At 34.2% G+C, this 22,118-nt stretch overlaps 1 long non-coding RNA gene across 1 annotated transcript in view; it reads left to right on the top strand.

The window, feature by feature from the left end:
* LOC125703562 (uncharacterized) overlaps positions 1-22,118 on the top strand; it is a 49,036-nt gene that overhangs the window by 8,862 nt on the left and 18,056 nt on the right. Inside the window, exon 2 of the long non-coding RNA XR_007380887.1 lies at positions 17,519-17,662. This is a non-coding gene — a long non-coding RNA (uncharacterized LOC125703562). The remainder of the gene's footprint in view (positions 1-17,518; positions 17,663-22,118) is intronic.

Raw genomic sequence — 22,118 nt, 5'->3', positions numbered from 1 at the left:
TGGAAAATCTGTCTTGCCCCTCATCCCAAATGAGTTTTATTTTGGGGTATTTAAGGATTGTTGAGTTGTCAAGTTGCCTCTTCCTCCTACACACACTCCTACTTCAAATTTTCTCAATACTTTATATCTTTTGATAAGGGAAATGGGCAAATAAGAAGAAAGATCAAGTGTCTGTAAGCACATTAAAAAGTACTTTTTTGAGAGAGCAGATCATAGAATCATAGTATTGCTCAGATTGGAAAAGACAAAGTCCATCCACAACCTAACCATACTACCCTAACAACCCTCTGCTAAATCATGTCCATGAGCACCACATCCAAACACTTTTTAAATGCATGCAGGGATGGTGCCTTAATCACCTCCCTGTTCCAGTGCTTAACAATGCTTTCTATAAAAAAAATTTCCTGACATCCAACCTAGACTTACCCTGGTGCAACTAAAGTCTGTTTCTCCATGTCCTGTCACCTGTAACCAGTGAGAACAACCCATCTCTTGCTTTCCAATGGACGATTAAATTGGATTACACTCCCAAGAGGCAATTTCTTGGAACTACAAAAGTAGATGCTTAAAAACAAGTTGCAAAGTTTCTCTTCACTCTCACAGTTCTGTCTTTTCACAGGCACCATTGTCATTAAATTTGCACTCTATAATCGGTTACAAGGGAGTTCCAGCTAGTTCTATTGGAAGGCCCAACACAGTTTGAGTGCTGAAATAACTTACCATCAAAGTGAATGCTTCCCTTCTGATCTTCTGCTTCAACTTGAACAATTTGTTTCCAGATCTTTCCTCCCTTGTACATCGTGGAATATCTTGCTATTTATTCCAGGACTAGATTTTGTTAGATTAAACAAGGCAAGGTCATCTTGGTCTCCTTTTTGAACAGCTTACTATGACACTTTGGTATTTGTGAGACAATTTTCCATTTAAATAACTTAGGGAATTTTTTTTTTTCAGGAAAGAAAATATGGTTAAAAAAATACATTGCACATTCCATGATTCAACATGGAATCAACAGATTTATTTGCAAATGTGAAAATTCAGCTTCAGAGATAAGAGCATTGTTTATTTTACATCAAAGCACTAAGAATAACGGTGATGAATGCTTACTAAGTTAATACTTGTAAGGGTGGTATTCCTAGAGGTTTTTGCTGAAGCTTGGCAGAAGAGATCAAAATTGATACTTGAGAATGTCATTATGTGTCTCAAAGCATTAGATTTAATTTTTGATTTCTTCATATTACATGTCAATAATGAGAAATTATACAGCTGAATAACATGATTAAATTATTTTTTTGAGAAGAATTAATTTGATAAACTTTTGCAATATAATGGGGCTTCTCTCTGTGTATACTCCCTCTACACTGGTCTTACTGTCCCTTTTTTCTTTATAAAGAGGGTGTTGTTCATTAATTTCTCCCAAAATTTGTTTCTAAAAATTGCATTTTCTGGTCTGCTTTGTTGGCTGGATTTTCCACCTCGTAATATTGCAGCTGTGCACAGTTTGTTTCCTTGCTGAAATCTGAGGTTTTCTTGACAGCCCTTAGGATCTTTAAACCTGTCATTTTTAAATGTATTGCTGTCTATTTCAGCTCTGCATCTGGCAGATTGCCAGAGCAGACGGGGTCACATTTTGAAGTGAAAAATCTTAGAAGACTCAGCATTGTAACTCAAGCCTTTATTTCAAAACTAAGTGACTAAACCTACAGCAGCCCCTCTTCCTCAATATGTTATTCCCAGTAGTCAACCCTATTTTCAAGGCAGACTCATCTTCTTGAAAGATACTGTGAGGAGGATCCTGGGCTGAGGCAGTTAAGTCCCAAGAAGACATTTGGAAGCAAATAGCTCACTCAGAGTTACAGTTGCACTCTAAAAAGTATTCTGGTGCTATAGAATTATAAGATTGTGCTTGTGTGAAAGACAGGAGGAAATATGAATTTCCTTTACTACCTCTCCCTGATTCCCAAGTCACAGAGTAGAAGAGTGAGGACAATAACTGGCAGTTCTGCTTATGTATCTATTTTATTTTTTTTCTGCTCCAAGTAGTGTGAAACCTAGTAAAACCTTTTATTCTGCTTATGAAAGCAGAGCAATCATACAGCTGCAGAGCATCACTAAACATTGTATCATTATGTCCTGCCACGTTATTACTCAAACAGGCATGTAGTGATAAAGTAAAGCAAACAAAGAAAAATAACCATATGTTCTGCTTTCTTTCCTCAAATCCTGAGTTGCTGATGAATGCCGTTTTCATAACTACTTCCATGCCTGATTGCACAAAAGAGAGGAAATATGTGAACACATAATTTCTTCATCTTTTCATTAGTTTCTTTGCAACTATCAGTTCCAAAATATATTTAAGAAAAAAATCAGAAATGGATCCCAACAGTTTCTGTGATATTATTTAACTTTCTGCTCATGTTCATGAGCCTTCTCCTCTGGCTGGTGCCTTTTTCTCTGTCCTGCAAAGTATGAGGAGAATGCCAACAAGATGTCTGAAAGCCATTCCTAGACAGCTGAGACAAGTCTGAACACTAATGTTGATAATTTCAAAATGTGAAGCTTAAAATGCTTGATAGAAACTCAAATGATCAGATTAAAATAGAAGAAAACTAGATTTGGATCTCTTTCTTTGTGTTCGTTACTTTCTGAAGTCTCTTGTCTCAGAACAGCAATATTGCCAGTATTTTGTGTTTGAGTTTCTTCTGTCTCTTCCCACTTGTAGATCATTATCTATGGTTGTTCAACACTGCAATTTCAGATTCTTGAAAAAATTAATGCAGTCATTATTCATTACAAAATTTGTCCATCTTTGAATCCAGCAAATTATTATGCTTTGTTCATTTATCACATCACTTTTTTCAGTCCAGATCTGTGTGCCCTTCAACTAACCTTTTCTGCTTGCCAGGTCCCTAAGAGAGGTGACACTCAGAAGTGCCTGTACACTTTACTCAATGAGTTTTGGGTACAACAAAAAAAAAAAAGGAGAAAAGAGAAGATCCTCATTTTTTTTTTTTTCCCCAAGCAGGAAAGAAAGAAGAACAGAGATCAAAAGATATTTGTGCATAGAATGTCTAAGGAAGCAGGGATAGGCTAATGTAGCAGCAATTTTTGTAAGCAGCAAGGAGATTATATCCTGACTAACTACCTGAAAATGTTATATTGAAAGCATTCCCATTTTATGCACCTCTGCTCTCTGTGTGATCCTGATTGATCCTGAGCTTAAGATAAGACTACAAGACTGTGATATGAATGAATAAAAATGATATTCTTCCCCCTGAGAGAACTCTGAAATACTTCAATGCAGTGCTATAGAAAAACAGGATATCAGTCTTCAAAGATCTTTTTCTTTCCCAAAACAGATGCTTTTGTATGGACAATTATTATTATTTTTTTTGGAAATATGATTTCCCATATGCCAGTATTACATTTTTCCTATGTGAACAGATGACCCTTCTGTGAATGGAAAAAACATAGCTGATGAAGTTAGCAGTGTTTATTTTTCAAGACTGGAAATTACTTGTAAACACTATATTCATTTGTTTTCTTTCTCTTATTGCAAAAATGTGGTTTCTGGAAAGGCTGATGAGGCTTAATACTTCTTTCAGCACATTAATGGGCATTTTTAAGTAAGATGACAGTCTAATTAAATAATTTGATAAGTAGTTAGCATGTAAAAGTCAAATTTCAAATTTTCAGTCTATTTACAGTGTTTGGTATGTAGCTCAATATACTTCATCCCATGAATTTTTGAATAGCTCAGAGTCCAATTATCAATCTTAACTAAGCAGAACAACTGCTTTAGTGACTTTCCATGTGGCAATTTATGTTAATTTATAGATTCACATGCTGTAAGACTAAACCTTTACACGGGAGGTATTGTAACTCATAATGATGCGTGGAATACAGGGCATGCGTTCCAGTCCCAAGGAAAAAGAGTAACAGATTGCTGTGTTAGCAATGAAGAGGAAGTGAGCTTAGTTTTATAAACAAATTAGCTCACCCATGCCTTCATGCCATTAAAATCCCCCATTAGTTAAAATTACAGGTTATGTTTCTATCTCACTCACTTAGAGAAGGGAAATACTCTGGCATGGATAACAGCCTTTGCTGTTTGGAATGCTAATTACTCTGCATATATAGATAAATGCTTATCAGCTGGAGTGCTGAGGCCCCTATCCTTTTACTTGTCTATTAGCAGATGTGTTGGGTGTGTATTTCTTACACCTGTGGCTAGAAGGGTATCAGCATAGAACTTCCTCCTTGTGCTGAGGGAAGGGGTAGGAGCAATGGTTACTTAGGAATGTGCCTGTCTACATAATCTAGTTTACCTTGAAGGCAAGTATGCTGAAAGAAATATCACTGCCGTTATTTTACAAGTGTACTACCTCGGGAAAGCCAGATTCCTTTTTATTCAGGAGGACAGTACATCAATCATCTTTTGTTTTACCTGTCAGTGCTAAATGGTGTTTCAGCCCTGCACAAACTGGAATCTAAAAGCAGTATAAAAATTTCCACTAAGAACTAGTAACCTAGAGAAAGATTTACAGACTAGAGAAAGGAGAGGCAGGAAGATCTCTGCATGCTTCTGTGTATCACTTTCTTAGTAATGAAAAGAAGTCCACCAAAAAAACCCCAAACCACCGCTAGTGGTGGCTTCAAATAAAACAAACATTTTAATTAATCTAGAGGCAGCACTGAATGATATTAAAGAATATACTTATGTTGCTACTTACTATTTCCTTTACCCAAGGGTACAATATCTCTGCTTTTCACAAATCTCTCCCTGCCAGAAAGCAGACACTACATCTCCTTCACTGTTGGGAAAGGATGACACTTTTATTTATTTATTTATTTATTCCTGTTGGTGAAGGAGAGAGCAGGAAGAAATAACGTGGGACTGGATGAGAGGGGGACACTCACTTGCAGGAATATTGCCACTCACTTGCAGGAATATTGCGCCCATGGTATTCGTTGCTGTTCTGGGATAGCAAAGCTGTTCCTCCTCTGGCACAGCCATGTCTGGCAGAGCTGCTGCTCTCAATGTCTCCCTCATTCCCCTTGCTGTCTGCCACACTCTCTGCCTTCTGGCATCCTAGCATATTTGCTCCCTTCTCTCATGGAGCCAGAGAAATAGACTTAGGAACGCTTATTAATTTGATGCTTTTGGTAAAACACTTTTTTTTTTTTTTTTTTTTTTTTTTTTTTTTTAGAATCAAAGCCTTATATCTTTGAAAAATTCTGTCCAAAAATTTTTGCTGATGAAACTTATTGAATTTCCACTAAGTTAAATAAGAACAGAGTTCATCTTCAAGAACATTGCCAATTTAACTTTGATCAGAGGTTCTTCAATACAAAGCAAGGAATGCAGGAGATCCCTGAATTCTGTTCCTTGTGTTTTCTTGTTATCTCACCTGAAGTAGATTGAATTCACTCTACTGCACAGATGTATGAGACCTTTTATATTCAAAATAAACAAACATTTTACTGTTTTACCAAGATGAATGGTGTGACATTCCCTCAAATTAAGCACCACTAGTGTTGCAGGACAGTCGTGCTCTAAATCGTGCCTTTACTTTCAGTGACATCACTGCCAAACAAGTGAAAATATTCAGTATGAGTAAAGGTAGCAGAGTCTGGTATATGTAAGAAGAGTAGTGAAGACTGAAGATGATACAAACTTTTATTAAATTATATTACATGAGGAGAGAAGGCTAAGGGGAGATCTTATTACATCAACAGCTACCTAATGGAAAGGTAGAGAAGATGGGGTCTGGTTTCCCCAGCAGCCACAGCAGAAGGTGAGCAGCAACAGGCACAGCCTGGGGCGCAAGGTATTCCAAGTCCATACAAGAAAAATAATTCACTGAAAAGCTGGTCAAACATGGGCATAGGTTGCCCTGGTTGCTTAAGGCATCTTCATCAAAGCAGTCAAAGCTCAGCTGGGCAGAGACATGATCTAATTGGAATATAATTGAGTGGGACAATGAACTACATGATCTCTAAAGGTCTTTTCTGGCTTGTGTGATTCTGTGGCTGACCACCAGTGTGTATCAAACGGTGCAGAAAATACTGTATGTTGCACAGAATTTTCTAGAGCTTTTTTGATGTTTTTTTTTTGAAGGGAGGGTAAGAATTAGATGCTTAATGCATAGCCAGAGAACATGTCCTTTATTCAGTAGGATTTTCCAGTTAAAACTGTGTACGGTATTTCAAGGACTAGTCAGGAGAAAGATGAAAATGTGCTGAGAAGTATGGCAGCAGTTTTTCTATCAAACATCCTTAAGATTAGACTTTGGGAGTATGCAGCTCAGTTCCTAAGTATTCAGTAAGGAAAAAAGAATTCATTATTAAATGTGGTTAGTTTAATTTCCTTTCAAGTATCACATTAGCTAACATGCTAACACTTTGGATGGTTGGTTTTTTTGGTTGTTTGTTCAGTTTGTTTTTTAGTTCAGGTTATACAGAAATTTAGCTCGAAAAACTGTGGAACAGCACAGCCTCCTGAAACCTGGCATACAGGATCTCTCTTCGTGAAGTCCAATAACAAAAAAAAATGAGCTGCTGTCACTTAACTAAATTAAAGATTCCTTACTGCGTCATCTTAAAAGCAAAGTTCAATTACATAAGTACTGAATATTAGGTGCCTTCTATTTTTGGAAGGAATACAGCAGAAAATTCAGGAAAAACTGTTGATTGACAAGATTGTATGCTAACTAATAATTGGTAATTCTTTCTTGAGGACCTTGGTTTGATACCTTCTAAATACATAAAATATTATAAGAAGTAGATTGTTAGAGAAGAATAGAATTTTCCCCACACTGAAATTGTTACTTTTATCAAAATCTATGTTTAGTTGATAAATGGATGTTTCACATTTAAGTTGGAATATCAGAATTAAGATTTTAGTGGAACTTGGTAAGAAAATTCCTTATTAGTCAATGGAAATATCCTGCCACTTCGTAGGTTATAGAATATTCTTTATTAATAAGTGTATTTTGTTAATTCTTCCTCATGTTGAGTTCTTTTTCTTCAGGATTTCATCAGATAGAAGAGACAGGTAACTATGCTACAGAGACCAAACCACAGTTTATGTAGGACAAATTACTTATTGGCTGACATCAGTCATATGTCCACTGAACTCAATAAAAATGTAACTTCTGAAGGAAGATATTGCTGTTGGGAAGGGAAGGTTATACCTAAAAAAAAATTATAAGAACTCGATCATTCCTCATACCTTAGAAGATATAAAAATTGGCATTCTTGTCTTCTGTTTTATGGCTATATCAATCTCTTTTCCATTTCAAAATATTTTGGATTAGATGTTTGTTTAATTTTTGGTGTATATAGAATTTTAAACACTGGGAAGATTTGGCTTTGGCTGAGAATTTCCCGTAGGATTAGCATATATATTTAAGTAGGAAAGGACTTTGTATCCATGCTTAACATACAAGAATCTTAAAAAAAATGCTCACTTTATTATAATAAAGTATCTTGTTGCTCATTCAAATGAGTAAATTAATGTTATATATACATATATTTGTATTTTCATAATACATCTTACCCAGGCATTTTAGCGAAGGTGCATGTTTTTCAAATCTCAACATTGCTAAAAAGAGAGATTAACTTGTTCTTATTCTGCTGTATTTGTTGAAAGAACTAATTAAAATTAATAGAATCTTGATCTTCTGAACTGTGCTAAGTTCAACAACAACAACAACAAAAAAACACAAATTCTTTGACTTGTTATTTGAATTCTTTACTTATATTTTCCTTTATGATGTTTCATTTTCCTTTTATGTCTTGTTGCATTGGAATATGTTGATGTGAACAATTTAAAACAAAATGACATGTCAAACAGAATTTTCATCCGAAAACAGTATTTTGGAAACTCGTGCTTTTAATTAGATAATTGTGGAGATTTTGTCCCGTAACATATATCAAAAATATACGTCTTAGTGTAGGTATCCTACTGAGATCTACTTTTTATCCTCAGAAATAACAATTCTTAGGCCTGGGAAGGCAGTGAAGACAAACTTGGATAGACTGGAAAGTTTGAAATCGTTACCTGAAAACGTGCCTTCAGGGGCAACACTTCTGATAACAAAAGCCCGAATCAGAAGTTATTAACGAAGAGAGAGAAAATTAGTGATCACATGAATGACTGAAGATTGATCTTGTAAATGAAGAATAACAGAAGACTGACTCTTGCTTTCCTAGTGGAATAGCATCTGAATGGCCTAGTTTGCAACTCCAGAATGGGGCATTCTCAGAGACTTCTGTAGAGCAGCAGGCTAAAATCCTGTTTTAGCAATTTCCAGAGTGCTTCCCACTTCCAAGTCATGTTTGAGAGACAGACAAATACAGCCTGAATGCACGGGTGAGAAAATTGTATAGAGATGTATAAATTGTGCGAAATGAGAACAACATATGGAATAGTGGGAAACTGCCAGAAAAGCATGTGTTGCATCCTACCAGTGTTGCACATTAATGCATGTACTGTTACTCTCTTACAACGACTGAAATTATTTTTCATTCTCAAGGAACTGCTGTGTTGTGGGTTTTTTTTTTTTTTTTGGAACTACATTTGACTTTGCAAATGAAAAAAAAAAAAATTAATGGCTTGCCCATGAATGAAAATTAAAAAGCTTTTAAAACATTTTTTCCTCTTCTAATGTAAATTATTTTCAACACTTGGAAACTGCCCCATGTTGACATATCTGAATGTTTTCAGATATAGTATTAGAAAATGTTCTAAAATCTAAGGAATTTCAATGCATGTTTTTCAAATAGTTTCCTGCATAGGTCTGTCAGTTAATCCACAGGCAGAATAAATTACGGATTTCTTGAAATGCTTAACTGCATAGCAATTACTTTCAATATTATTGACAGTATAGACCACCTTTCTGAAGAGAAACCAAATTCAAAATCAACTAAATAATATTTGAGTCTGAACACTTTTTTCAATAATTGCTTTTCCATAGATATATCAATTTCAGCTTAAAATTCTGTATTGTTATGTTTCAGTCTTGAAAATAGCTTGATTGCATGGAGATTGAAGGAAGATATTAACAGATTATCAGATACTGTATACCATCAGTAGTCTCTGATAAGATACACTATAAATTGTACTGGAGGGTTTCGTAAGCACTTCTATATGTAGCTTATTTTTTGGCCACATGGTCTGAGAAAAACCACCATCATGAATGGTAGATTAATGTTGTTAATGTTTAAAGTGAAGAAATTAAGAAAAAATACATTTAAAAGAAATTGGAAATACCTTCACAGACAGATTATTTGTGCTGGGCACCCCTGGCAAAGGGTATCTCAAAAGAAACTGTATATGGGTTTGAAAACTAGACATTTTCCCTTACATCTGACATAAATATTACTTTCTAAAAATTAAGCTTCTATGTTTGTCCTGTGCACAGTTAAACATAGGCCTTAAAAACATTTTTAAATAGAAGACTGTTCCTTCTTAACTCCATATTTGTTTCTTCCTTTATAAGTTTTCTTTTTACTAAATAAAGCACACTTATTCAGTGTTTTCTTATAAGCTGAGTGCCTCTCTCTTTTGGCATTTAAACCATTATGCTATACATTTTCAGAGTCTTCATTAGCACAGAATTGACAGAAGTAGTTCTCTTGTTCTTAAACATGTTGTTCTTGATAGTACGTAACACAATAGCTTTAGCATTTTGCAGCTTGTACTTATGATCCACAATTCTCCTAGGTCCTTTTTCTGACAAGTTTCTGCTTAGCCAATAATTTTCTTTGCCTATTTTATTTTCCCTTCTGAAATCCATGACTTCCACTTGGATTTTCATATTGCTTGTTGTTCAATTTCTAGTTTGTCAAGGTCATTCTGAACCTTTTCATCAAAATATTTGCAGTCTTATCTACACTGCTGTGTGTCAATTTTGCTATACGCATTTTCTGTTTTCTCATATGGTTATCCCATTATTCAAAGCCAACATATTCCAGAGTGGACATCTGTTGCAAACCACCTTTAATGCCCTGATAATGTAGCAATTTTATAAGCTCATCTGTTTTGCTTTGAAATTCTTTGATTTGATTTTTTTTTTAATCCATTCTTTATCTGTCTTTTTTTTTTTTTTGTCCCTTTTAGCAGAAGAGAAGGTAAAATATGTTTTTTATTCTCCATTATTCTGTTCAAGATAGCAATTAATTCCCTAGAAATGATGGAATAGGTTGAATGATATTTAGATGAATAAAAAAGTTCCCAAACATTTGTGAAAAGTGATAGGAGAATCATCAGCTTATTTTTCCTTACTATTTAAGTAGTATACTTTTATTTACTTCTGCTAGTGTCTTTGAGCATGTGTCAAATGTTTTCTTTTTGTTTTATATCCCTTGACAATTAAAATTGGTTTTGTGTGTTTGCCTTGCTGATTTCATTCTGTGTTTGTGCCAATTCTTTAATCTGATGTTGAATTACGTCCCTATTCTTCTTTTGCTGCTGATGATCTTTCAGGTTATTTAGCATCTTTTGTACAGTCCATCTGGTCTCTTACTGTTTTATACTTTTCATCCATGTTGGAGTAACTATTCATTTGGTACTGTATTTTCCAATCACCACCAATTATTTTGCATTTATTCATCTTTTAGATATTCTTGTCAAGAATTCTGAATATGTTGAGGCTTGGGGCTTTTTGAAGTCCATTATCCTTATTAAGTTATACATAGGCTTTGGGGTAGTCCTTTGCACAGAAATATTCATATTCTAAGATTGTGATATGACAAATGTGACTTTTTACAGTCTAGCAAATGTAAAAAGTATCTTTTTTTTTTTCTCTCCTGGGAAAAGCATGTTACAGCAAAGAAGTATTACATTTTTAGTCTGAAAACTGAAATCATTCCAGAAAAAGAGAAGTCATTAAAATAGCATACTGTGGTCCGAATCAGTCTTTTATTTTCATGAAAACGCAAAACCTCACACAACTGTACTGAAAGTACTAGGGAATATTTTATTTGCATTTTAGTAAAATACCAGTTATTTAAATTGTCAAATTTATTCCCCAGAGTACCTCTGACAATAAGACTCAATGAAAAAAAAAACAATGATAAAAAAAAAATTTGAGATACCATTCTAATGCATCTGTTTTAAACTGATAATTAAATACAGAATATCAAATTAACTTTTCATATAGATAGAAGATAGATGCAATTTCTCTTCTACATAAGTAGAGTTTCCTATACTCTTCTTTATAGCAGCAATTACTATGGGGAGTGAATTATGAATACACTATAGATTTGGGAGGAATGTGTTCTTGATTCCTAATGAATTAGTAACATGATTTTTAAGATACGTGGTTCACCTAAAATAATCTGTTGTGTTTAAGTACACTTGTATAGTGTAAATCTGTTGAACTCAACAAGAGTTTTGTGTTTGTTTTAAATTAGAGCAGATGACATATTCAGGATGTGATAGTAGGAAACAACATTCGAATCCCTTTTTGTCAACTTTTTTTTGTTATTATTAAACTCCTTCTTAGCAGTGCTTGTTGTTCAGTTACGTAAACACTTAAGTATATACTGTGTGGTGAGAGAATAGACTGAGTTCAAAGGAAGAAATAAACTGTCCCTTCTGAGAAAATAGGATTCACTACCATAGCACATGCTGCAAAATGTAGCCATCAGAAAATTTCAGATTAACTCATGGATTGCAACTTTCTTCTCTTCTTAAGTATGCAATCTGTTTTCATGGAAACCACAAGATACAGCAGTGAGAAATGAGAGCTTTGTGAAACTATATTTATAATCTGGTGTAAAATATAATACAACCATCTACTTTCTGTGCTACATAATTGAATTGCATCATACTGTCTAGAAATGTCCCTGAATGTTTCTTAGTAGAATAGGGAGGTATTTACCCAAATGAAAAAAAAACACTGCTGAATTTTTTCAAGTTCCTTTATGGATTTGGTTTTCTTTATTTTCAAGAAGTACCCTTTTCTACACTTTAATTAAAAAATAAAATTAAAAATCACTGCTTTACTTTGATTTATTTTATTAACAGTATCTTCTCACAATTGCATTCAGTGAGAAGTGTTCAAGTAGAGCTTTGGACTGCTAATGTTTCCTTGAATTTTCTTGTGTAAAGAAGTATAATAGTTTTAGCAAAATTTTTGGACTTCAGTTTGGACATGAAGTTAATAGAATCAAGAGTTATAGAAAAGCTTGGGTTGGAAGGAATCATCTTTCTAACCTGCTGCTGTGGGCAGGGCTGCCCCCACCAGCTCAGGCTGCACAGGGGGGCCAGGTTGAGTGCCTCCAGGGATGGGGCACCACAGCTTGTCTGGGCAGCTGTGCCAGCATCTCACTGCCCTCTGAGGAAACAGTGCCCTCTTAACATCAAACCTATATCTCTCTTATTTTAAAACTTCTCCTATCAATATCAGACTCTAAAATACTGATTTATTTGTATCAGTTCCCATTATGATCTGACAATGTAAATTATTATGGATTTGTCTTGCAAAAAGGCTGGACAAACCTCTTCCTTAAGAATTCCAGGAACAGGAAGTCTCTGTACAAATTGTCACCAATTGTGGACAGTGGGGAAAACAGGTCAGTCTTCCATTTACTTTCAAATCCCTTATAAACATGGCAATTGTTTTGTGTATATCTCCCAAAGAGGAGATGGAGACTTTTCCATGCTGCACGAGTCACATAATCTCCTATGATCTCTCTACCTTGCCTTGTAATTTTTATTTTTATACAGAAACATAGACTCTTGTCTTGTGTCTAATTTTATTCTTTTTTTCTTCTTCTTAATTTCCATTAAAATGAATCTTTTGATGATAATACGTAGTAAGGTTCGTAATGGTAGACTCCTTATTAAAATAAAATAATTCCTATAAGATTTTGCCACACTAAGGGAATTCGTGTTACATATTAACTTAATATTGTATATTATGTATTTTATACTTTATTTTATATATATTTTATACTTTTTTTAAAACACTGCTGTTCAGTGCCAATCTTAATAGAAGTTGTAACTGGTAAAAGTAGAGGGAAAAAATGTAACTATTATATGACAGTTCAGTTTTTCAGAAAACACTGAGCCACATGATAGATGTTAAAAATAACGGATTTATTTTTACAGTGGTTCTTTACATCATTGGTGCTTTTTGATGTAATAATTATTTAAGAAGGAAACCTCAAGCAATAAAATGTGTTGAGTGGAGCATTTGTTTGTATAATGATATTCATTTACTTGTTTTAAAGCAATCTTTTCTGATTATGATTTTTGAATGATGAAGGACAAATTGTTTTCCTGTTGATGTTTCTGCGTATAAGTCACCAAAGTTACTATTGAATTCAAGGGTTGGGAGTGAGGCCTTAACATGCTGAAGTCAATGATAAGCATCAGATTATGTCAGTGACATGAGAACTCTGCTCTGTAGTTCTATACTGCTTTATTAATACAATAAGTATGTTGTTCAACCAAGCATGAATGCAAAAAACAGTTTTTATTTTCTGTTTGTTTACTTCAGTATGTTCCTAAATACTATATACTTGCATTATTGTAGACAATTTGCCATAGTCCTCCAAGGACAAAATTAATATTACAAAAAAAATTGTGCTGATTATGTCATACAAGCAAGCTGCTCAGAATATTAATATTAACTGAATCTTGAAATATCACAGTTCTGAGTTGAATCACTTTTGACTTTGAGTCGAGATTTTCCTTTATCTGTATCTGACAACCTCTGAAGGATTTCAGTCAATGCCAGATTGAAAGCTAAGAGCAAGTATATTTAGTACACCTGGAAAATTAGATCTACTACTGCTGCATATAAAAATTACATACTTTGAGTGGTTCCTAGAGCATTAATCTTGAAACTCAGAAAATAGTTATCACTTCTAGTTAATGTCTATTTTTATTATTTACTTAGGAAGAATGCTTAATCAAGTGTTACGTATTTTTTTAAAAATGTATAAGATAAATTTATCCAAAAGGATGCTGGATTACAGATATGAAAACCTTTATATGGGCATCCTTCCCCCTCTTTTTTTTTTTTTTTTTTTTTTTTTTTTGAGGGAGGAGGGTGATTCAGTAATGTAGTTGATCAAGGAAGTGAATACGCCTATGCACTCATCTGACTTTATTATACGAAGCAAGACTAAAGCTGACATCAGCAAAACACAGAATTTGTCTCATAGGAAATTCATATTGATTCAAAATGAATATGTTTTATGATTGCATACTTTCACACATTTTGCAGTGTTGAAATCAGCTAAAACTCCTAGTTTAATTTTTGTCTCCCAATAATAACTTATAGTTCAAGAAGTTGTGCCTGCTACTCATATGATTCTGTAGGGCATGTTTGTTAAGAAGATGACACCAGCAAAGATGAGTTGGGTCCACAGTGTATTATTGCATTACGCACAGAGGAACTTACTGTTAGAGATGAAGGAATGATTTTATTTTAAAATGGAACAAAGTACTCCACAAAATTGAAATTCTTAGTGTATAAAATATTATGAAGAATCAGAACAAGATTCTTTTGATTTTGGTCTTCTGATGAGGAGGAGGAGGAGGAGAGAGGGAATCTCAGGCAAGAATGAGATGATTATAAACAGCATAGTAAAAAAGTAAAAATTGCTGTGTTCGTGCTGTCTGGTAATCAGCATGACACAATCATTTTAAGAAATGTGGTTATATTCATAAAGATCATCTTCCATCCAATTAGTTACAAAGAGTAAAATTAAAAAACAAGGAATAGCTTCTAGAAACAAAAAAAGCTTCAGGATTTCTAAAATTATCCTCACTTTGTTGTAAAAGAACAGAGAAGGATTCAAAGAAAAGTGACAGAATAAGTTTTGTACATAAAGATGGACAATGGCACATGATGCAGCACATGATCTCTAAGTCCCAGCTTCTTTAGCTTCTTGCCTCATTGAAGTAGTAATGTTGAGAGAAAATACTGTATGGCATTGTCAAGTGTCTTACACGTTAACTAGCAAACAATCTTCATCTTGAACTACTTACTAAGAAGTTATTTGTTGCAAGAATGTGGTTGTATAGTGAAGAGGAATCCTATTGTATGGGGAGTAAAAGGAGCCTAACAAACCAATATGGTCAAATGTTTAGATTTGTCTGTCTTTCAGCAGGATAAAGCAAGCTATTCATTTAGTCTGTTGTTTGTGATTCATTTTCCACTCCTCCCCTGCTCAGTTTGCACATTAAGGTTAAAAAAAAAAAAGTATATTCATTCACTGCAGTCATGAATGTCTTTGATGTGAAAGCTTCACTGCCTCAGATAAGAAATGGTGATTTTTTTTGTTACTTTTTTCGTTTGCTTCCTGTGTCTTGCTGCATTTAGCCTTTCTAATTTCAATGAAATGTTCCTCCTTTGTGCTCATCTATGTTCTTTATGTCACTGTTATTCTTTTCTTTCTCTGTTATTCTGATGTCACTGCTAGTGCTCCTTGTATTGCTGATCCACAGCTAGTAGAGGTCACTAATGTTAGATCTCTATACATAGAAATTTGTTCTGTGGAAGCTTTGAGTTTTCTGAATGCTTCTCCTTCTTTTCCATTTAAAATAATGAAAAAAAAGAAATGGGAAGGTGAAGAGTAATGTTCATTACCCTTCCCCACTCCCAGAATATCTAGTAGACTTTGTTATCAAGGCACTCAGTACTGACATCAGGGACCTATGTGAGACCTACGGATCCAGAGTTTGCTTTAGATTTCTTCTACCTAAACTGTAACGGGGATTTGAAATGCTATGTGTGCTATGTGTCACGTTCTAAATTCACACTCTAAGTAAACAGCCATTCTATAATGAATGACTCTTTTATGGAGAGCTGTTCTACTTCATAAAACATAATCATTTATGGAATGGAAAAAAAAAGGGGGGGGGGGGAGTATAAATCTGATTTTGGACTTTTTCATACCCATTTTTTGTGGGGATAACTCAGTGTCTCTTCTATATATTTGGTTAGTGTCTTATCAATAGTGTAAAGGGGATGTTACCTGCAGCTGCATTGAATTGGAAGCTGCAGGTGAATTTCTGCACCATGCAACATGCACTGTGCCTGTTTGCTCACCTAGCCTGTTTGTACCAGTACTCATGTCTACTACTGATATCTGATTTTAATAAGAACAATGTATCTTTCTGAAATTAGATAGTACATCCTTAGAAATTCTATGTGAATGAATTAGTATTTCCTAATAAAAGACTTAATCAGCACAGTTTATCAGCTGAAATTCTTAGCACGTAGGAACACATGGCTATCTGTTTACCTCAGTATGCTTTTAATCTTACATTATAAATCTATGAGAAAGCACACATCAGCATGCCAGACTCTAACTTAAGTTAACCTTTAAAAATGATCTTAAAGACTGCTCTAGTGTTATTTATGGAGGTTGGTGGCCATGCCTGCAGTGGGGGAGGAGGGTTGGAACTTGGTGATCTGTTAGGTCCCTTTCAACTCAAGCCATTCTGATATTCCATGATGATTCTATGAATGTCTCTTGCAGTGCTTGGTATTCTTGTACGTTATCCTTAAAATTGAGAAGAGAGAAAGGTCTTCTTCAGCCTGACTGAGCAACTGACAAATTTACTGAACCTGACATATTAAGAAGGCATAAATGTTCATCAAACAGTATTTCCTGGAAGCCCAAACTCTGATATATCTTAAATATCCAATTTCCTCTAGTTATTAACAAGACACAATTCTTTTTCACGCAAATTGTCCCAAACCCACAGGACAGAAGTATTGCTATGCCAGTTTTGTTGTAGGAAAGTATCATTCAGCAGTGGTTCAGTGTGTTTATAATATGACAAATCCAAATGATTCAAAGAGTCAAAAATGGAATGCCCCAAATTTATAAATTTGTGTGAAATCTATAATTTGACCAATTGACATTACTTAATAAGAAAATATATATATATATATATTTTTTTGGAAAATGTAGACTTGCTTGAATTGTATATATGTATATATGAAGGTACTTGGAATGGCCAATGCTAATTTTATCTAAGTAGGATATTCCTTTAAATCTTGTGTCATCAACACCAAAATCTCTGATAATGTGGAAACCTGTTATGTCAGATGCAAAAGAATATTAAGATCTCTCAAGTTTGAGATCACAATCCTGCTGATTTTTGAGTAAATAATATTTGTTTGGGCTTTATTAATTATCTGGAGTTTCAAATTTCTTAGGATAACCAACAATGATAATTATGAACTGAAACAAAAACAATTTTCAGAGAATTCTAAATTCTCTATTTGGGTCTGCTCAGGCTACTCTTCCGTACATACTAGAGGAGTATCTGAAATTTAAAAAAGGCCAACTGAAAGTTTTTGAACCACATGCAACCTAACTGCTGGTAAATTGCAAAACCTTTATTTATTAATAGAAATCAGCAAACTACATTATCAGACTAGGAAAGATGTCTTGTGGTGAAGTTGCAGCCATAATACAATGCAGTTCTTGATTAGGTGGGTTAACATATTTTGTAATGAACAAAATATTTCTTTTCTAGTTGATACATCTATTTTCTTCACGAAGAGAACAAAGGCATGAAGATATATGGCTTTAAAAAAGCGTGTTGTTGGAATAAATGTCTCCAGTGACACCTCATTACATCAGTAGAATGGGAAAGGCTAATTCTTTAATACTTACTAAGGTAAGTCCACTATAACATACTTCACCCTTAAGATGTTAACTTGGGCATATTTATCTACTGCAGTTGCAGCAGAAGATGGCAGTCTTTATTCAGCATAAAGCACCTAGACTAAATATTTTTATTTTAAGGAGCAGTAAGTATTCTCAGCTACTAAGAAAACCTATATGCAAATAGGAATATAGTAAATCTTTAGTAAGCATGTCATTTCTGAATTAACAGCTATGTAATAAAACAGAAACCATGTTTTGCATTGTTAAAGCACAAATGAATGAGATTATGCAGCACTAATGACTGCATCACTGAACTAGGTTATCTTATGTTTTGTCCTATATATGTATACATATGTATTTGTTAACAAAAAAATATTTAGCAGGTAAAAAGGTTATTGATTGTCCTTCCAGTTCAGAAATGTGGAAAACTCCTGATGGAATGATATTTTTTGCATGTGTACAACTAGATGATTAAAATATCAAATTAGGACATTTCCTTCCTAAGCAGAAAATAAATGAACATGAACAGCTCCAGATGTTTGTTCCACACAATTCAAATATATCTAAAAGTGGAAGATCTAACTCATTCTTAAATTTGGATCAAATGCTTGGAGGATTAGTGTTTGTAGTCTTTTCCACTATTATTCTAGACCTAATGATGGACAGTTATCAAACACAATTTCCTTCCTGTGCTCCTTCAATCTGTCTTCTAATATTTGAACTGTATTAGTCATAACCCTAATTGAAGCGATTTTCTACCATTAGTGCAGTTACAGGAAGCAAATATGTTTCACTGGATAAATTATTTTGCTTCCTAAGGTAGGCCTTCTAATTCCGTCATTTTTCAAATAGTTCTCAGTATGACAAGAAAGAACTTTCTGTATTTAATTCCTTTGCATAAACAGAGACTATGGTAGATTAGGGTTAAAATGAATACAGATACAGGATCCATCACTTGCCTAAAGTACTTCTGTCTCTTGGTCTGTCTTGAGAAAGTTACTTTATAGTTTTGGTGCCAGCCAACAGTCATAAATAATTATGCACTTATTTTCAACTATTGAAATTGGTAAGGTTCACTGAAGTCCCATTTTGAAGTTTGGCCAGTTCCTGAGTGCCCACTGAGGTCATTTAACTTTCAGTTTTTATATGCAATATGTATCTTCCCCAAGTCTTCTGTGATGATTTTTTCCTGAAAATTTTTATCACATCCCTAAAATATATATATATTATTACAAAAGGAGGAATTATGTGATAGGCTTTTGGGATATATAAGTGGAAAAGTGTTAGCTTATATAGATAGACTTCCAAAACAAAATTCCAAGGGTCTATAAGATGCCACTAAAGTTTGAGATAGGTGGAATTTGATGGTACCATAATGCCAAACTGAAATAATTCTAAATGTCCTGAGGATTGATTTTTTTTTTTTTTTTTTATCTCTGATGATTAGATTTTAATCAGTGTGATTTTTTTTTTTTTTTTGAGAGTAAATACAGTATTTTTACTGAGAGTTAAACTGGAGAGTTCAGTTTATTTCTTGGCTGTCTTTTTTCTCTTTTATCAGTAGATTTTCCCTTTTATTTCATTAAAAATGGAAAGAAGAGGGTTTCAGTAATACAGAGGAGGAGCTGGGGAGAGGTCTTTTTCTATCCAGGCAATGGTGTTCAATGGTGTTTCCTCACCAATACTTCTTCCTTCTTTTCTTTGTTGCATGTTTCCTCATGAGTGTTTTTTAAAAAATGCCAATATGACTAAATGTAGCTATAGAGCTGCATCAAAAAAGATAATTCCGCACTCCTTATGAGGAATTCTGGTGGTGATTTTTCTGGTTTTTCCTTTTCTTTTTTTTTCCCACCCTTGTCTTTTTTTTTTTTTTCTTCCCATTTACAGTGTGAACTCTTCAATACAATACATTTTCTTTCTATTGAGCTCTTAGCGAAAAGCTCTGGTTGAAGCTCTGTTGCTTTACATGGTTGCACTCAGCTCAACAAATAATTGTTTTTAAACTCCCATCAACAGAATTATGTAGCACACAGGAAATGAAAGGTCAGCTTCAAATCTGATGTGGATAGTTGCACAGAAAGAAAAGTTAATGAAAACATTTTTTTTATTAGAACTACATTTCAGAATTTGACTCTCTGCTCAGATTTTAGAAAGGGCCCAGGCTGCGTTAGATTTATAGCTTCTCATTAAGGATACCATCACTCTTGGATCTGTACTGTCAATGCTGAAGGGGTTGGAAACCCCACTGCTTTCTAGTCCTTGCAGAAAACTTCAGGATATGAGCTGTTGTAATTACTTTGGCAAGTAGGGCTATTGAGACTTGGAAGGTCAAAGTCCAGAAATTTAAGAAATACATTGAAATAATAATTTCCCCACTCCCAGAAAACACCATCTCATTTCATGCTGAGTCTTGCATTTTGTTTCAGTATCCTTTACTATGGCTTTACATTGCAAATGCTGATACTCTAAGAGAGTATATTACTACAGAGATAACCATAGAACAGAAAATGTCATTTGAAGAAATTCAGGCTAGCTCAAAGAAAGTGTGAATCTAGAAACAAAACAGCTGTGTTTGCATTGTGCCATGCTTAAAAGCTGTGTACTACTTAGACTTATGAGTTAAGTAGTATTGGCCTGGCAATTCCTGAAGCTCAGTATGCATGAGTACTATAAAGATATCACTGCAAAACTAATTGGCTCTACTGAGAGAAAACTATACAGGTAGAGCATGATCAGTCAAGTAAGAGATATGCTTGACTGATCATTCATGAAGGCTGCAATTTTATTTTGATGGATGTGTCATTTTCTCTGAGATATCAGAACTCCACTTGCCAAGTTCATAATCAGTGTTATAATGGACAGAGTTACATGAAGCTGTAAAAAGAACTGCAGTGTCTGGCAACCTTGTTTGAGCTGAGGAACACACATTTTGATGCCTAAGCTCAACTCCATAATCCACAGGAATAATCAGCAGTTTCCACTGTCATTCAGTAGCTCCCAGTCTCTTCTGTTCTGCTGTATTTTTGGATGAATAAAGAAAATGCATGACATTCGGGATATCTTCCAACAGCATAAATACATAAAAGCAGTGATGGTACTGTAGATAGGTTGCTTAATATAAGCTAAATGCATAATCTTCTGCTTGTCATGGCTCATCACATCACCCATGGACACATCACCCACTCATGGACAATTCTTATTTGTAACGCTGTAGGATTAGGTCCTCTGATGCTTCAAATCAAAATATTTTACCAGCATCCCTAGACTTTTTCCTATTTATGCCAGTAGCATGAATAGTAACTTATATTTCCTTTGTCTGATAATGTAAAAGGTGTTCACTCTCTCCAATTTTAATGTTCTTAGGATTCCAGTAAATAATATTTTGGATTATTATCTAAGATGATTTAATCAAATTCATTTTTTTGAAATAAAATTATGTCCTACTTTTAAAAATTAATTTACTTAGCTCCATTTTTTTGTTGCTTATAGGCACATCAGAAATCTGAATGGCCATAATATATGAGAAAAAATGGTGGTAGGAAGAACTTTTATTTTCTGTAGTAGATAAGTAATTAGTAATTCTGCCGATACTGGCTCCTGGCAGGTAGAAGATAAGTAATCATAGAATCATAGAATCCTTAGAGTTGGAAGTGACCTCTGAAGGCCATCTAGTCTCACAATGAACAGGGACACCTTCTTTAGTTATTACTGGTTCCCTGACTGAGAGTTAAAGGATACCACTGTGCCATTCATTCAGAACATAGCACGGATCATTTCCTACTGCTGGACTTGACTGTGTAATGTTTTACTTTCTTTCAACCCTCCCAGTATCGCATCTCAGCTACTTCCCTTTGTGTTCAAGACATAATTTACTGACTTTTGTTCAGTTTCTGGACTGCTTATTTTTAAGATACTCCATCGTCACTTTTTTAATTTTCAGACAAATACTTCTTTTTTTTATCCTCTTGCCTGTTCCTTTTCTCCCTAATTTTTGAAAATAGCCTATGAAACCACAACAACAATTGTCTTTGAGCTTAATCTTTGGGTCTTTTGTGTCTGTAATTCATTACACACAAATCCTTCCTAACTGCATGACCAACACTGTATTGCTGTTTACTTTATTGCTTTCTGTCATCTCTATCAGCCTGCCTCTTATTTTATGCTTTGGAAAAACAGACTGCCTTCTCATTTTATTATTGTATCATCTCTGAACTGGAAAGGATGTTTTTCTCTATGGTGTTGTCTCCAATTTTATTGTTGTGTATTGTGTAAGCATTTTAGAATAATTAGTGGGGTTAAAACAACATCTTCAGATAAAATGGTGGGGAGGTTGTTCATTTCACCAATTAATTTTCTGATAAATATATGCAGATATCAATATCAAGTAAAGGTCAGGGTTCTACACCTTTGGAATATTAATGCTTGGCAAGATTTTATTTGCTTGTATTTTAGCAATATATTTTATT

The sequence above is a fragment of the Lagopus muta genome, chromosome 1, assembly GCF_023343835.1.
Source record: "Lagopus muta isolate bLagMut1 chromosome 1, bLagMut1 primary, whole genome shotgun sequence".
NCBI classification, from domain to species: domain Eukaryota; kingdom Metazoa; phylum Chordata; class Aves; order Galliformes; family Phasianidae; genus Lagopus; species Lagopus muta.
Note: the sequence above shows the minus strand (reverse complement) of the source record. Positions and strands in the feature narration are given on the sequence as shown.